This window comes from Marmota flaviventris, chromosome 2 (assembly GCF_047511675.1).
Source record: "Marmota flaviventris isolate mMarFla1 chromosome 2, mMarFla1.hap1, whole genome shotgun sequence".
Taxonomy (NCBI): domain Eukaryota; kingdom Metazoa; phylum Chordata; class Mammalia; order Rodentia; family Sciuridae; genus Marmota; species Marmota flaviventris.
Window position 1 is genome coordinate 67,585,933 of NC_092499.1, and position 12,681 is coordinate 67,598,613.

Consider the following 12,681-nt stretch of genomic DNA (forward strand, 5'->3'; position numbering starts at 1 on the left):
AATGGAGATATTATCTTTATTTTATTTATTTTTTATTTATTTATATGTGGAGCTGAGGATCAAACCCAGTGCCTCACCCATGCTAGGCAAGCACTCTACCACTGAGCTACAACCCCAGCTCCACCCTTCATCTTTTTATGACCAAAACTATCACAGAGAAATGTTTTTAAATAGTAATATGAGTAGGATACTAGGTTTTATCAAATAAAGACTTCTTAAAAGAAACCTTAAATAAAATTAACCCTATAGTTATGCTTTCTGTGAAGTGTTATACAAGAAGTAATTGACATCCATGGCATAATATCATAGACATTTAATTTGCTCTTTTTTTACTGAAAGACAAATGTACAGTATCATATAAAGTTTATATAAGTTATATGTTCAAAATATTTTAGAGATTCATATAAAGTTATTTAGTCAAGGAAGAAAAACCTCCACAAGTTGAGTGATAAGGTTAACTTTATTGGTTTGATTTTAAATCATTCCAAAAAGAAAACTGTGAGATAAGGAAGGGTAGTTGGAGGAGGGGAAATTTAGGCAAGAGAGAATGCAAAGAGAAGAAGGTTGAGACTTGATATTAATCAATTCTAACACATTTTTTAAATGCACACACACACCCCAAAAATACACTTTTGTTGAAGATTTTTTTTAAAAAGAGAATTTTTTTAATATTTTTTTTTTTTTAATTTTCGGTGGACACAACATCTTTATTTTATTTTTATGTGGTGCTGAAGATCGAACCCAGCGCCCTGTGCATGCCAGGCGAGCGAGTTACCGCTTGAGCCACATCCCCAGCCCCGAAGATATTTTTAAGGCTCTTTAAAAATTAGTCCAGCCCAGTGCTTTGGCACTCACCTATAATTCCAGCTATTTAGGAGACTAAGGCAGGAGGATCACAAGATGGAGGTCAATCTGGGCAACTTAGCAAGACCCTATCTCAAAGTAAAATTAAAAGGGCAGGGGGTATAATTCAGAGGTAAAGCACTTGCCAAATATCCTTAAGGGCCTTGGTTCAATCCCCAGTACCCCCCTCCACACACACACACACACACACACACACACACACACATACACAAAAGGAAAAGAAAAACTTACTTTTAAAAAATATTTACTTTTATGTTCATAAAATGGAATGACACACTTTCTTCTATACTTATGTATGTGTTATAAAATGAAACAGGTGCATCTATCATTTAATTAAACCAAGATATTTACTAATTGCAGATGATAGTAAAACAAAAATAACCATTAAATAAATTTTAAAAATTATTTTTTATTTATCATCATTGAGATTCTCTTTACATAATTTACAGATAACAATCAACTCTTGTCCTCAGAAAAGTGAATATGCTAATGATTTAATCTACACATCATTATCAGTTTCTAGGCTTGAATTTAAGACATGTGAATGATCAGAAATAAAACAACATATCTAACTGATGACAGTTCAGAAATCTAAATAAGGGACACAGACCACAAAATCAAAGATACAAGTTCAATTTAATAGATCAGCTAGACCCCCTGCATTATATTATAGAAGACAACAATTATAAAGGTTAAGAAGTAACACGGGGATACTGCTTTCTTTCTTTCTTTTTTTTTTTTTTTTTTTAGTTGTCAATGGACCTTTTTTTTTTTTTTTTAATTTATATGTGGTGCTGAGAATCAAACCCAGTGCCTCACACATGCTAGGCAAGTACTCTATCACTACGCTATGACCCCAGCCCTCCATTTCTTTTTTAAAGTATTTCCACTTTTGAAAAATACCAACCTTACTATAAAATTAATATCTCCACCTATACAAGACTCTGCTTGAAACACTTTTTAGGACTACAAATATTAGAAAGAAAAAAATTAACACACAATTGCACAAAGGGTCAAGAACACATATTCCCTTTCAATGTGCTGCACAAGAAGGTTGAGAAAAGACTATCACACACTAGGACATATTTTCAGATATTTTACGTGAGAAATTCAAGAAACTTAAACACTTCCTTTCATTATTTCAGATGATTACTTTGTAATTATAACATGTGCACCCTACAAATAACTAAGTGCAGATATATGCCCACATTAATTCCCCTACTTTTTTAATCAAAAATTTATGTTTCTCCTGGTCAAAAAATATGGTTTTAGTGTTTTCAAAGTTCAAACAGCTATTAAGCGATACTTTGCTTTGGCACTAGCTCCCCCTCCAGACCAACCTACTAATGTAACTACATTTAAAACAACAAACGACGAACACAAGTTTTTCAAACCATTAGCAAATTTCAAAATTCATACTTTTAAGGATATTCCTATTCCTTAAAAATTAATTGTTTAGAATTTGTAATAAAACATTCCAAAATGCAATCAGAATGATTGTTTCTGCAGGAAAACAACTTAAAGTGACTTTTTAGATAAATTCACAAACATAAATACAATCTATACAGTACCATATTAAAACTATTTTGAATCATTCTCCTAGTAAACTACAAGACACCCTTCATGTTAACTATTTGATCAAAGACACATTTTTGCATATTTTCTGCAAACTATGCAAGTTTCATACCAGCTGTTCTGCTCAATTCAAACAGAATTCTCAATTTATAGAGCAGCAAAAGAAAAATCCATGCCTCCAAGTCTATTCATCTAACTCCCTACATTTTTACATATTAAAGCCTATAAAAATCACAATTTCAAATGCTTGTTTTTCTACTTTGTCCTTCCTACTGTAGTTATTTATAAATAGCATTTTATAACTAACACAACATTTATAATTAAGACTTTCTATACACACTTTATAATATACTTCACAAGGATAGCAACAAACAGGAACTTACAATTGGCTTAGGGATTTAGGTTGTTTTAAGTTTAAAGAAGAGAGACAACTTACACATTTCAGTGTATAATTTCTCCCCTAAAATACTTTCTATATGGTGCACCTTTTTTAGAGAACTGGGCATAAAACATGTTCCAATTTAATCAAAAAAATTAATTTGCACTTAATTCACTTAACCCCAGAAATGAAAAAAATCTATAATGAAACCCACTTACAGTTTCTATAGAGATAAGCCAAAGTCAAGTCAGTTACTCGTGACAAGTTTAACTCTTAATAAAAAATTTGCATTACACTCTTACAGAAGACTTGAGATTTGGGGTTATCTACTGCAGTCCGGCTTTCCTGGGTCCACCTTCTTGAGTTAGCTTAATTTAAACACAGATAGGAAAAACACGCCACTTCTCCCTGCTTGTATCCTCATTCTAAAGGGTAATATGCACCAAAATGCTAAATGCTCATCAGAGGTAAACCCGTTAACCCTGACATTGCCATTTAACTTAAATACGTTGCGTCTCGGAAGATTGCAATTCCCACCATGAAGAGAACAGGTGCTGCATCCGACAACCTACTCACACTGGCAGGACAAACCTCCTTGAACTAATAAATATAAGCGCATTTAACCTTTCCAAACAAGTTTAGGCACTCAAAAGCCGCCAGCACATTTGCACATCAAAAGGAGGCACTAAGGCAGTCACGCCGTTAACTGCCCTGCATCGGCCCCTTGCCGCCAGCGCATCTTTGTGCGGGTTTTCTCCATGATTTGTAGCCTGAGAAGCCCTCCCAGAAACCCCATAACACAGAGGCATCCTCCTTCCCACAGTCGGTGACTACAGGCACCAAGCGCTGCCCAAAGGGTAGGTGCAGTCTGGAGATATGGAAAGCTGAGGGACACCTCCCACCCCCGCCCCCATCCCTTCTCCTCTCCTCCGCTTCGGCCCCTGCCCTAAGCAAGGATGCGCGACGCGGTGGCTGCCACAGCGCAGCGTCCCGGCTTGGCGGTGGTTACCCCTCAACCCTTGCCCGTGCCTCCCGGGCCGCGCCAGGACACCCGCCAGAGCTCCCGGGGTCTCCCTCCCCACTTTTCCGGGAGCCGCTGGATAAGCAGCAGCAGTTGCAGCAACAGGCCCAGGGGTCGCCCGGAGAAGAGAAGAGACAGCCCCACAGCCTCCACAGATCCCGCGCTCGCCCAGCCCAATACCCGAGGCGCGCGGGGCCCGACTCCTAACGCCCCCTTACCCGAGGCGGGAGCAAGGGTCTCCGCCGTTTCGCGTCGCCGCCGCCGCCACAACCCTCAGCCGCAGCTGCCCAGCGATGGGGGAGTGGGAGGGGTGGCTGGGTGGAGGATGCTACTCCCGACCGAAGGGAGAGGAAGAAACGGAAACAGGAACCACGGTCGCCGCTTAACGGAGCCTCCGGCGCCACTGACTGAGGGAGAGCGCGAGGCGGCGCGAGCCGGGCAGTAGCTGACAGCGCGAGACCGAGCGCGAGCCGGGTCCCGGGCGCGCGACCCCAAGTAGCACCGGCCCCATTCCGCGAGGAGAGGGAGGGGACCGGTTGGCTGGGGGCCGAGAGAAGGCGGCGGGGGGCGGGGGCCTGGAACCGAGGGAACCCGGCCACTAGGGTCGGCCCGAGATAACGCGCGCACGCGCCGGAGCGGCTCCGACAACAAGCGCAGGCGGGGAAGCCTCGGCCAGCGCGGGCGGGCACACGCGGATGGGGGCGCGGGCGGGCACGCGCGGATGGGGGCGCGGGCGGGCACGCGCGGATGGGGGCGCGGGCGGGCACGCGCGGATGGGGGCGCGGGCGGGCACGCGCGGATGGGGGCGCGGGCGGGCACGCGCGGATGGGGGCGCGGGCGGGCACGCGCGGATGGGGGCGCGGGCGGGCACGCGCGGATGGGGGCGCGGGCGGGCACGCGCGGATGGGGGCGCGCGCCCCTCAGCGTTCCACGCTTCTGGGAGAGAGCGCGCATGCGCTGGCCGCTGCCTCCTACGGCGACCCTGGCATGTGCCAGAACTCCTCCCCGCCCCCTTTCTCGCTGAGCCCGTGGAAAGCGTAGCTGCAGCATCCACCGCCACTAAGAGCCTCGGGCCACAGCGGGACGGCAAGAGTTCCAGCAAGGCAGAGGCTGCGCACGGACGCTGAGTCCGGCTCGCACACAGGCGCAGGCCGCCCTCTACCGCCTTAAGGCTGGAGGCAGAGGGGGCGCGAGTCGAGCGCACCTCTGCCAGGGAGAGCCACCTTCAGGGAACGCCGTTTTCTTCAGAGCGCCTGAAGGGGGGGGGGGGGGGGGCGGGGGGACGACCTCCGCGGCCCGAAGGTGGAGCCGCTATGGGGATTCGAAGCATGTTCCTTCCTACTTTTAGGGGTGGTCGCTGCTGCTGTTGTTGCTGCTACTACTCAGTCCCTGCTACTACTCAGTCCCTGCAGCCCAGTCCGGCCGTTCGGCCGCAGCTCGCAGCGCGATCCCACAAGGGCACCGCTCCCACGCAGCCCAGCGCAGCCCTGTCTTGTGGGAGCTATGTGTCCACATTTGCGCAAAGAGAAAGACCCCCCACGAGGGCCACAGCGGGACGGGCCTCTCCCGACCCGCGGCCACAGCAGCCCTCTGAAGCGGAAGTTTATTGAGTACGGGGAAGAGAACAGCACCGGGAGGGAGGGAGAGACTTTTCCTTAGGATGCTTCCTACCCGCTCGGACTCGGGAAATTCCTGGCGCCCGCGAAGCAGAGCAGTGGGCCGTAAAGCTACCTCCGGCCAGTCCTGACCGCGAGCTGAGCGGGAGGACCTGGGCGCGCCGCCCCGGCACACAAAGTAGTCTCAGGCCGAGGGGTGTCGCAGGACCCAATCAGAGCCGACAGCCTCGTGAGTGGAGTGCGAGCCGGCCAATCAGAGGGCCGGAAAATGAGCTTCCCGTCCTGAACTCTTCCCCGTAGCCTCGGGACCCAGAACCCAAACCCCCGGCAAAGCTAGCTAGAAAGACTAAATGGTTCCCTGAGGCCAAGAATTATTCTTTTCGGCCTGCCTTTTTATTTTTATTTTTTATTTATTTTTAGTAAATAGAATGGGTATTCACTATAGAGCAAAGACCGGCCGCCTTTGAGATTCTAAGTATTGAAAGGCTCACAGATTTAAGTAGCAGCGGCCTGCCAAGAATGCAATCTGTCTAATAGCGTTCATAAATTCACTATGTATCGAGACTTTTTTCTAGACCAACAACTGTGTTTCAGAGATACAAATAAGATACTGTTGATTCAAAAAAGGAAATCCCTGCCCGCAAGCAGCTCAGGCTCTTCTTTCAGAGACTTTTCTAGACATTGGTTTATTGTCAGATTTCAAAAGGGGCCAAGTGCTTTGCAGTCATTTTATGGTTATTTCCCTGTAAGAGAAAACTGAGAGGAAAATTGAGTCACATAGCCAGGGTGAGACTTTCCACACACGCCCCCCCCCCCCCCCCCCCGCTCCCCGCCATTTTCTAGCAAAGCCAGAATTATGTTCTTAGCCCAGGGAGTTTGGGTATCATCATTTAACAAAATCATTCAATAACCAGTTATTAAATGCATGGAAATGCATGGATGGTGCCCGCCCATGAGACACCTGGACTAAATAAATTTAAAAAATTGTAAGAGTTACACACTTTGGTTGTTAGAAATAAACAAATTTTAGACTTACACCTGTTACATGGGTCAAAAGCAAAACGTATCAGTCGCACTCTAGATTTTAATGTTGATGGGCGCGCGCGAGCGCACACACACACACACACAGGCTGGAAATTGAACCCAGAACCCAGGGCCTAAGACAAGCTAATACTAGATGTGTTCTACCGCTCAACTACATCCCCTCCCTAGATAAGCCTGATGTGGAGTGGTTATTTACTGTTTAGTTTAAACACAGCATTCTAAAAAATATTTTAACTGGCATACTTTGTTTTAAGAGAGAAATATTTCTGGTTCATTTAATATCATTATAGGTTAAGTTCTGTAATTCATTCAGATCTCCAAGTTCAAAGCTTTACCTTAGCCTTAAAATATCCAGGTTTTTTAATCTGGTCTTCAGTTTTCCCTTCCAAAAACCTAGGAATTTAAAAATTTCTCTTTCCCACCTTCTTTCCATCAAAATGCAAACACGAAGAAGAAAAAAAAAGTTTGTCCAAGATTTAGCACATTTTCATAAGACGATATATTGTACATTAAAATACCAAACAACTTTGATGTCTCTGGAGTACAGTCAGAAACTAGTTCTTCAGCAATTCTGATCTCTGTTGAGTGTTTCTCAGCCTGTAACAGAACACTATTATCAAAGCCCATTTGAGGGGATGCCCAGGATTTAGCTGCCATCCCAAAACTGGAAGTATCAGTTAAATAACTGCCATTTGAGAAGAATTCTTTACACATTCCAGACAGATAATGAATTTCCTGACAATCACTTATAACAGGAGTGCTTACACTGCCTCTTTTAGTGCAAATAAAGATCCCAGCTTAGAAAAAGTATATTTCTGGGGCTCGGTAGTGTAGCGCAGTGGTAGAATGCTTGCCTGCCAAGTGAAAGGCCCTGTGTTCCATCCCCAGCCCTGCAAAAACAGAAAATACATTTCTACTCTCTTCAAAGAGGAAAAAGTCCTGAAACTGCTTTTCTCTAACAAGGTTGTTTCTGAGAAAGCACCCCTAAAAGATTCTAAACATCACTGATCATCAGAAAGTGTCTCTGTCAAAGGTATTTATTCACACTCTCCAGCCTCCAGATCTGCTGCTGGGCCTCCTCATTCTCTTTCTCTTCTCACTCCAGCTGCTTACCTCTGCCTCTCATCACTCCCAGTTTCTCATATTTGCTCAGGCAAGAAGTACTCAATCTTTTCCTCCATTCCTTCCCCACCAAATTAGGCTTTGGGCCTATCTTTGCTTATTCCAAAAATTATAGACAAGTTCTGCTCGACAAAAGGCTGTACAAAACATTCTCCACAAGAACTAAAAGGATCTTCTCAGTCTGTCACTTTCTTTTATGGGTCAGCCTGGGTCCATTCTTAGTCTTCTGTCAGAGATGACTAAGACTTGGATGTGGGGCAAGGAGTCAACTCTTAGACAATGGAAAAGATCAAACTGAAAGTTTAAGTGAGTACATGAGTGGCCATTTTATTGAGAGATTAGCTAGATCAAAGTTAATGAACTAAAATGCTATCACATTTCCTAAGTTGTGAACATTCATGTAGAAATTAGTTTGAAATTTACTACCATTTTATTATTACTGTAATAAAAATAATAGCCAAGGTGTAACATTGCTGAGCACAAGGCCCCAAGCTAAGCTCTTCACCTCCATCATTTAATTCTCAAATCAAACCTTTGAGGTGGATCCTATTATTAATGATAGTGGGGAAATCCACTGGGTCCCAAGAGGGATTGAGGCATTCAGGAGACTCAGCAGCTGCTGCTTAGTAAAGAGTTTAGAAATTTTTCCATCTCTACCACTGTATACCAACTCAATGTCAGCACTGCAAATATTCTCAATAACTTTTAATTATTCTTATTTTATAATCATTGCTCTAACTACATTTCATTTATGGTATTCTATTTTGTAGAAAATCATACAAAGGGTAGTAGAGTTATTAGCACAGGCAAGAAAGTATAACCTTGAAATAATGATTTTATCCATTGGGGACCTCTGTTTTATCATCTGAAAATAAGGGGGTTGGACTGGATAATTTGTAGTTGTTGCCAGTTCTAAAACTATAAATTCAGCCAACTTGACATACCATTGACAATAACTACAAAAATTAAATGTGGAAAAATAGTCTCTCTTTTCAAATCCAGTAAGTGTTTTAAGTCATTTTTGAGCCATATCCTTAAATAGAAATTCTATACTCACTCATTAAAAAGCCAGAGCTAATCTTTCCCATCAGAAGAGTAAATGAAGTGATTGATTTAAAAGCTGATGAAACTAGCCACACTTTCTCTCTGTATGACTTGCCTCCACAGCTGAAATTCTGGTCTTTTTCTTTGGATCAAGGCAGCATATACTTCACATTATTGATCTATTATTTACCATCCACTTCCATTTCTTTCTTATTAATAGAGTTTCTTGTTGTTGTTTTTATTTGCTTGTTTTTCTGGATAACCACCCAAAAATCCAGCTACAAGAAGGGCAACTCAATTAACCCGAGTCAATCAGTAGATGAATTCCCAGAATGGTAAACACTTACATTGCTTACCCTCTCCTTCCACGCATTAAAAGACTACACTTTTCCATGCCCACCCCAGACACCCTCCCCCTTTGCAGGTAGGGACTAGGCTGTAGCAGGTTGTGGGTCCAAGTGGTATGTGTCACTTCCGGGTAGAGCATTTAATTGCCAGTAGAAGTCCTTACAGTGTTTACTCTTCCCCAGCCTTAAGACCAGTATTGCTGAAGATGGTAAAGCCTCTCTTGGCCTATGTTCCCAAACAAGGACAACTTGGAACAACCCACCCACCCCCCTCATGTAGTCAGAGTAAGTAACACATTTTTGTTGTTTAAGCTGCTGAAATGTGGGAGTATTTTTCACAGCAGTATGACCTACAATCTCGGTTGTGTTAGATTAGCATATGCTACAATCAGAAGAGTCTCAGACTATTCTAATCAATATATTTGAAAACCAATGTAGTCCTGGAGTAAACTCAGCACTGCATAAAATAAATAAAAATAAAGGTCCATCAACAACTAAAAAAATTTTTTAAATAATCCCTAGTTCATAGGGTTGTGAGGAATAAAGGACTCAAAATATTAAAAAGGACTCAGAACAATACCTGACACATAGTACATGTTGTATACATTGCAGCCCTACTAAATAATGTTTATTCATAGCTAACTCATTTTATGCATTAATATAGATCCTGTTCTTCTTTACTATTCATTTAATTCAGACCTCTGACCTCTGTTTTTCCATTACATATAATTGTAGTGAACACGTATTTAATTATGTGACCAGCAACCACCTGTTATGATTTGGATATGAGGGATTGCCCCCAAAGCTCCTGTGTTTAAAATGTAAGAATATTCAGATGTGAAATTGTTAGATTATGAAAACTGTAACCTGATTCATCTGTACTAGTTTGAATAGACTAATTGGTGGTAACTGGAGGCAGGTGTCGTATTGCTAGAGGAGGTAAGTCACTGGGGTCATATACTGGAAGGATTCATCTTCCCTGTGTCCCCTTCCCCCACCCCTCCTCTCTGCTTCCTGACCACCATGATCAGAGCAGTGGAGTCAGCCAATCATGGACAGAACTTCTGAAACAAATCAAAATAAACTTTTCCTCCTTAAAGTTGTTCTTGTCGGGTATTTTGGTCATAGTGATGAAAAGCTGACTACCATACCACCTTTTCAATAGGAGCTGGCCCCACAATTCTATCATTATGGCAGCAAGAAGAGCCATGTGATTGCAATCATTTGCCATAGCTAGTTGGTCAAGAGAAAGATACCTGATTTTTTTTTAAATGATCCAATTAAGCATTCCTCCAGGATTTTTAGACTTAGGAAGAAAAATCATCTCAGGCCTCACCTAGATATAAAGTCTGGGAAATGTAAAATGTGGCGGGCGGGGGCGGGGGAGAATCTGGGAGATATCATTGGACACAGTTTTTTTCCCATGTGAAAAAAAAATCATTCTACATCGAGAGAATAAATTCAATGGACAAAGGGAAGCAGAGAAGACAGATCATGCTTTTTACACTGGAATTCTCACTTTCAAGGAAGTGGCTTAATTTCTGCCTTTCCTTCTGTATAGGCTTGTCTCTTCTATGTGTCCTCCCAATATATTCCCTATTTTGCCTAAGCTGCTTCCAGGTGGGTTTATTTTGAATGAAATTAATGAAATAATATGCTATGTTACCATAAAGTGAAAAAGAAATAAGAGGGAAAGTCCTTAGATTCATTATCTTCATTAATGGCCTGGATACCATTTAAGAATGTGACCATCAACTTTAACAAAATGAAGGAACAAATTTTTACCAAATGCCAACTTTATGTAAGGTACATGTAGCAGAGACTTCTCTTATTCTTCTCTAATGACAAACCCCCATTTCTGACTAAGCCTATTGCAACTTACCTAAAATCTTACATTTCCAAAGTCTCCTTTTTAGTGAATGTGGCCATATAACTACATTCTGGCTACTGAGATCTAACCAGAAATGTTGTGTGGGACTTACATTTAAAAATTTCTTAAAAGGAAGAAGTTAGACTCTTCTTATCCCTTCTCTTCATCCTATCTTCCTGAACATTTTCTGATGCCTAGAGCCCTTTCTGCCATCTTGAACCATGAGGAGGATAACCATACCCTGAAGATAACAGGGAGTAAAAGGGAGCTGGATCCCTGACAACTTTGTGAAGCCTCTATGCCAGTCCTATGCTACTCACCTCCAAAAATTCCTTAAAATGAAAAAAAAATAATAAGCTAAAAGTCTTATTTAAGCCACCATCATTTGGGTTTTTTCTGTCAACATTACAGTGAACCTAATCCTGATAAAATTGATTCGATGCCATTTTAAGTTGATAAATTATACTGAGTTAAGCTAGATCATTAGTGCTCTACAAAAATTTTTTAAAAATCAAAAAAGAATCTGGAAAGGAATGAAGCAGACGCAAATTATACTACTATACTTTAAAATTAAAAACAAAAATAAAGATATGGACAAGGGAAAGATGGGATTGATGGAGGGTCAGAGGGAAAAATTCCAGCCACATAAAAATAATTAACCACTGTCAATATGCTACAAATACCTGATCCAACAAAAATAAACCTTATTAAAATCACCAAAGTGCCAATGTTTTAGCCTTAAATTTTAAGAGCACACCCAAGGAAAAATTATATTCTGAAAGACTAACCAAACTGATAGGAGTCTAAAAGGGCAGAAGCCCTCTTGAGGGCAGAGACCCTGTATAGGCTTGAACACCACTACACAGCATATTTGTTGAATGAGTTAATTTTCTTTGCAATATAACTGCCAGTAGGAACAAGAAACACAACTTTTGGTTAGTCAGGATCTTGTATGGTTTCCATGGGAACAAAGCCATATAAAGTCATGGTTCAGAATGTAGATTCTAACTATATTTGAATGTTGGCTCCACCACTTAATAACTATGAGACTTTGGAGGAAACTTTAAATATCTCTCTCATTTTTTCATATCTGTAAAATGGGAACACCTTGTACGGTTGCTATGACTATAAAATGAGAACAACCTGACACAGTAAGCACACAGTGTAAGCTCTACAAAAACACTAAGCTAAATCAAGACTTTGTGGACACTATTATTATCTGATCTAAATCTAAAGTCAAAATAACATGAAAATACAATCTATGAAAGCAAAATAAATGAGTGATTGACAAGATTTTCTAGACCAAAGGCTGAATGTCATTTCAGTTCTGCAGTAATGCTATAACACAATTGTTGATATTTAAAACAAGGAGTAAAGGTTCCAAAAACAACTCCCTATAAATCGTGCTGGCATGATTTACAAGTAGGCTTGCAAACCTACATAGATAGAGGTCGAATGGGAATAACTTGTGTTTATTTCAAGATTGATCCTTTAGTTTAAAAGTACCTTGCGTTGAGGAGTGTAACTCAGTGGTTGGGTGCAAGCTTAGCATGCACAAGTAGTGGGTTCAAACCCTAACACCAAAAAAAAAAAAATTAATAACAAAAACAAAATATACTTCATCTTTACACTTATTTCAAATGACTGAAAAGACCATACAACTTATTTGATCCCTTTAAAGTACAAGGAACAAATAATTACTCAATGTACTTCAAAGAAAGGAGGATTTTTAAGATACACAAAAACTGAAATTTACCTTGGAGCCAAAACACCACTGGATACCAAGGCATTTAGAGGCC

General features: G+C 41.7%; 1 protein-coding gene across 1 annotated transcript in view; it reads right to left on the reverse strand.

Annotated features, from left to right (window-relative positions):
* The window catches only part of Fut8 (fucosyltransferase 8), a 309,903-nt gene extending 304,295 nt beyond the window's left edge, over positions 1–5,608 (reverse strand). The window contains exon 1 of the mRNA XM_071607956.1: positions 5,511–5,608. The gene's annotated coding sequence lies outside the window, so the exon portion shown is untranslated. The remainder of the gene's footprint in view (positions 1–5,510) is intronic.
* Between the last annotated feature and the right edge of the window lie 7,073 nt (positions 5,609–12,681).